The sequence below is a fragment of the Rattus norvegicus genome, chromosome 2 (assembly GCF_021556685.1).
Source record: "Rattus norvegicus strain SHRSP/BbbUtx chromosome 2, alternate assembly SHRSP_T2T, whole genome shotgun sequence".
In the NCBI taxonomy this organism is placed as follows: Eukaryota; Metazoa; Chordata; class Mammalia; order Rodentia; family Muridae; genus Rattus; species Rattus norvegicus.
The window spans coordinates 83,995,550-84,001,549 of NC_141535.1; the positions used below are offsets into that span (position 1 = coordinate 83,995,550).

At 45.6% G+C, this 6,000-nt stretch overlaps 1 long non-coding RNA gene across 1 annotated transcript in view; it reads right to left on the reverse strand.

Annotated features, from left to right (window-relative positions):
• The window catches only part of LOC120100757 (uncharacterized), a 29,792-nt gene extending 25,111 nt beyond the window's left edge, over window positions 1-4,681 (reverse strand). The window contains exon 1 of the long non-coding RNA XR_015674266.1: window positions 4,581-4,681. This is a non-coding gene — a long non-coding RNA (uncharacterized LOC120100757). The remainder of the gene's footprint in view (window positions 1-4,580) is intronic.
• Between the last annotated feature and the right edge of the window lie 1,319 nt (window positions 4,682-6,000).

Below are 6,000 nucleotides of genomic sequence, written 5' to 3' on the forward strand. Positions count from 1 at the left end.
GGCAGTGGCAGAGGCAGTGGGTGAAACAGACTCACTGTGTAAACCTGACTAGTCTGCAGCATGCTAGGTAGACCGTGTTGGCCATCTTCCTGCCTGTGTGTGTCTCTCTTAGTGCCTAGACCACAAGTCTAAGTCACTAGCTGTGATACACACCTTTAATCCCAGCACTCTAGAGGCAGGGGCTGGCGGATCTCTGTGAGTTTGAGACCAGCCTAGTTAGAGTACATTGTAAGTTTCAAGACGACCAGGGCTATGTAGAAAGAGCCTTTCTCAAAATAAAATAAGATAAAATAAAATAAAAATTCTAAAAATGCAATCATGAACCACCTTGCTCAGCAGACAAAACTTTGCTCATGAAGCTATGAAGACTGGCAAATGCATTGTGTGGAGTGGGCTGGTAGGATGCAGACCTGGGAAGAGCTGAGATAACAGTGAGAGCCTAGGGCTTGTCTGTAATAGACCTCCCTGACTCTGACTCTTGGAGACCTTAGCCTCGGAGGGACAGCTTGAAGGTCAGCCACATGATGGAGGACAATCTGCTGTAGTCAACTTCTACCAATGTAAGGCATATTCAAAAATACACACACACTCACACACACACACACACACACACACACACACACACACACACACCATCTAGCATAATGTTTAACCAAATATCTAGCCACAGAAAATAAACCAACATGAGTTCACCACTTGTATTCATCTGGGTCCTAAGGGATTTTGGATCTGTTTCCCTCTGACCTCACTGATATGTTTGCAAGACTTTGCAACGCTCTGTCTAGAGTTGAACGTGCTCTTCCAAAGAGGCCATCTGAAATTCAATTAAGGACACTCAGGACAAGAAAAAATACTTTTCCCTCTTCCTCTCCCTTTATCCTAAATATTATGATAAATCCAACTGCCATGCTTTTAAAAAAAAAAAAATCCAGTTTGTCAACTGGAACAAAACCAGCACCATCTGATATAATGAACTCCTATAATCAGGAGGATTTGGGACTCTACTCAGAAGCCCTAAATGAGAATTTTTATTACATTTCAACATTGTCGTTATGACTGTAGCAGGTCACTTGAAAGAGACAGGCTAACATTCTAAAGCAGAGGGCTCAGTTTTTCTTGCAAGTCACAAGAAGCCTTCATGGTCTCTTCCAGAGACATTCTTGCAATTATGGAATGTGTTTAAAGAATCAATAAGGATCCTCATTATCCCAAGAGTAGTGGTTATCACCTGGGAGTGATATCCTACAGGAAACATTTGGCAAAGTCTGGAGAAAATTTTTTGTTGTTGAAACTGGAAAGCTGGGGGCCGTGGGGGGTAGCATCTGGTGGGTAAAGACCAGGGACATAGCTGGACATTCCCTCACACAAAGAACAGCCCCACTCAAAAGGTCAACAGCGTGAAGACCATTAAAATCGTATGAGCCTGCTCTGTTCTAGAAGCTTCTGGCATATAACAATGTAACTAAACACTCAAAGGCAATTTCCCATTAACCTGGAATCTTGAAAACACATAATCCGTGTTTCTGTGATGAAGGCACGTTTAGTGGAAGCTGCTGCCATTGCCTGCACTCGTGTGCCTTCTCGGTCCCTGAAGCCCTGCAGAGCAAATTGCCATGATGCAGATTCGCTCCTGGATGCGTTAGATAGAGCAAATCTCTTTCTTCAGGGAGAGCGTGCGGCAGAGCTACAGTGTAACGGTTGTTTTCTCCGATGCTGATACAAAGAAGAACGGAGATAAACGTCCCCTGGTGGCTTCCCCAACCAACTCACAGAGGGCAGGCAGGACAAGCTTACAGGCTTTTGGCTCAGCTATTTAAATTTTCTCTAAGAAAGGTCTAGAAACCTCTTTCCTAATGGCTGCAGCCTGTTTTCCACAGTGAACAGTGCGTACTCAAGCTGATTAACCTCAGAGCTCTCAGGACTCATTGCAGAAGTATAAGTAGCTAAAGAAGAAAATGGGTGTCTCTCTATAGAACTGGCTTCTGGGAAAGAAACTTGAGTAGGTAGAGTGCCTTCGGGTAGAAAGGACCTCGGCCTTGGCCTGTGTCTTAGCACAGTTCCTACCTATCACAGCCCTCAACACACCCTGATTTCTATCTTAAGGAGCAAAGACTATTCATGAACTGGTTGGACTTCCTGGAGAGATATGAATGGACAGCTACCTATCCTCCTCTGATACGGCACTGTTGACAGACCAAGGACCTGATTTCATCATCCAAGCTTGGCTTGGTAAACTATGGCTCTACTGGGCTTCCTTACAAGAGCATGGGTGAGGGCTTCCTTCCAGGTGCTTGGGTGACTTGGTAGCTGCATCCCTGAAAGCCAACCCCAGCATGGGTACCACCTAAATGCTCCATCTCAAGAGTCTGCACAGCCTGCAGGCAGCTCTAAGCCTCTTTCCCCGCACTGACATAACCTGGAGAGGTTGGGCCTTAACTTTCTTCTGTGTTTGATAAGCCTCCTCTTCCCACTCCGGGAGGAGGAATCTGGTGGGAGGCACTTACTTAACCCCACACAGCCTGATGAGAAACATGGAACTGTGGTTCCGTGAGCTGTTGCCCAGTTGACCAGCTTTCGGCTGCAGTTGGGTGAGTCCACACGGTTGTAAAGACGCAGTTCAGAGCACTGGCCAACACAAAATGTCAAAGTCTACTTCCCTCTCCCCAGTGTTATTCCACAGCATGAGGATGCCTCCACCTTGACCTGACAAGACCAGTATCCAGTTCATCCTGAGACATGCTTCCTCTCAGAACCTCAGCAGAAAGAGGATTGCAAAACAGGAACAACCATCAACAGCAAGGAAAAACTAGACAGTCACATGCCCATAGTGTGTAATAAGGAACCCACTTTGAATGGCTTGCAGTGTCTTTCTCTACTCAGTTAACACCCCCACTGGTGTGCTAAAGCAACTGGCGACAACTGACTGTCCTTGAGAAAATGGTTGTTTTGCTGTCACAGCTGACAGAAGTTTCTCCTCTTTAAGGCTAATTGTCTTCAAAGTAGTAAGTTAAATAATTTAACTGTTCTTATAGTTGTTCTTTTCACAGAGGAAAAAATTCCCAGTTATCCAAGAAGGACCAGCAAGATGGCTCCTGAAGTGAAGATGCTTGCTGAGGAAGCCTGGTTACCTGCACAAGTGGGATTCCTACACCCCGCTCAACAGTGGAAGGAGAGAACGGACTCCACAAAGTTGTCTTCTGACCTCCACATGTGACCTGTGGCATGCATGCTCACACCACACACACATACACACACACACACACATACACACACACATACACACACCATACACACCATACACACATCACACACACACACCATACACACATCACACACATCACACACACACACACACACCATACACACATCACACACACACACCATACACACATCACACACACACACCATACACACATCACACACACACACCATACACACATCACACACACACACCATACACACATCACACACACACACCATACACACATCACACACACACACCATACAAACATCACACACACCATACACACATCACACACACACACCATACACACATCACACACACACACCATACAAACATCACACACACCATACACACATCACACACACACACACACCATACACACATCACACACACACACACACACACACCATACACACATCACACACACACCATACACACATCACACACACACCATACACACATCACACACACACACCATACACACATCACACACACACACCATACACACATCACACACACACACCATACACACATCACACACACACACACCATACAAACATCACACACACCATACACACATCACACACACACACCATACAAACATCACACACACCATACACACATCACACACACACACACACACACACCATACACACATCACACACACACACACACCATACACACATCACACACACACACACACCATACACACATCACACACACACACACACCATACACACATCTCACACACACACACACACACACACACACACACACAAAACCACATATACACAAAGTAAATTTTTTTTTTAAAGTTAGCCCAGGACGTGGCAACAAAACCAAAAGACTATTACCATGTTGCAGGCACAAAAGACTTAGCATATCTAGGAAGGAGAGCTGGCATTAGTTAGACAAACAAGGATTTTCTCCAAGGACATTTAGATAACCTGAGCTTAATGAGATAATGATAAATGGTGGGCACTTGTTTGCTTTGTTTAAACCGCATAAACTTAACCATGGTAACACCATATCGCATTAATCACAGAGAGATGGAACGAGACACATATGCCCTGGAGAAAAGTCTGCGGCTAAACTACTACCACCATGATCACCCACAAGACTGCCATTATTATTATTGCATCATCATGAGAAGCCTCATACCACCAACACTGGCATCTCCATCTTCAGCTCCACCATCTTCAGCTCCACCATCTTCCTCAGCTTTCCACATTTATTGAACTTTCTAAGTGCCAGGCCTTCCTAACAACCCTACTTGCTACATATTATTACTTTTGCAGGCAAAAACAAAATTAGTTTGATAAAGTAAAATTCTCACAGTTACCAGGTGACAAAGCTTCGGTTAATCTGACACCAAGTTCTATACTCTCGAATGCTGTTATTTTTCCATGTCTCTTAAGACGGGGCAGCATGCTAGCCTGGGCTATCCTCAAACACAAATTCATTATATGGCCTCAGCTTATCTCTGTCTCACACCTTCTTGCCGCACCCTCCCCAGTGCTGGCATTGTAAACATGTCCCACCACACCCAGCTGTGCAGCACAAAGTACAGGCTTTGAGAGCGAACACCCAGTGCTGCATCTTAGCATCTCCTGTTTAATAAGTCCCAAGACCTCCTAGGCACTTGGCCTCTTGGTCTCTAAGTTTGCCTAGCTGTAAGACACAAATAATAACAACAGTCACTGTGTTGGCATAGTGTAAAGTGCCTGACCTATTTATGGTAAGTGCAGAAGATACTCTGTAACTGCATTGTGGTATCTGTTACATGGAATTGGGCCTAATCCTACCTGGTACAGAGGCTCACAAAGCCCGAGTTTCCTCTGGAAGAAGGAGGAGACATTGCTACCTCTTTGTTCCCTTTTGGCTTCTCTATGGAACCATGAGGAAAACCAGTCAGAGGCTACTTGCAAGGCGGATGCTCTAGTGCGTGACCTGCTCAGAGACAGGTTATGCAGTTTCACACAAAAGATCTTCAGGGGTATGTGAGAGAGAGGAGGAGAGCATGAGGAGGAAGAAAAGGAGGTAGAAAGTTTAGGAGTCAGGAATGAGGCTGTGGGAATGATGTCTAGTGTCGTGTCTCTGTGTGATGCCTGCCGTACACAACACATCTCCATCCTCCTAAGCTTGCATCAGTCCCAAGTCACCGGATGTTAAGTGAAGCTCCCAGTTTGCCTGCTTCGGCTGTTTCCTCTGCCCTCTTCTCACATCCTGACCTTGGGGTGTGACCTGGTGCCAGGGCTCTTCTGAAGAAATCAGAAAAGCTCCTAGGATTTTTTCCTTCTTCAACACGAAGCCAGGTCTACAGGGAAAAACTGAGCACTGCTAAAGAACGGTCTAGCTGTATCTCTTTGCACTAGACAACCTATGTCATGCCTGATAGAGTGACTTTGTGTATGGCAAGGGCTGGCCACACAAATCTTAGGTCAGACCCCCGCCCCCATATTACATATTGCAGAGCTAGAGTGGCAGTGAAGGAAAGTTCAACCACAATGTTTGGATAATGGAATTTCAGTTCACCCAGAGGCCGGGTTTCATCATATACAGTGGGCCTGCCATGCCGAGACCATGAAACTGTCATCACAGTGCTGTAGCTGAAGCTCTGGGTCACATTGTGTCTACTGCCACACACTGGTGGTGAAAGGATACAGAACCCTCTAGGCGATAAAAGCTGCACATTTGAAACTCAGCCACACTGCCTGTGAACCTCCTTCTTTAGCTGACTTCAGCTGTCTTGTTTG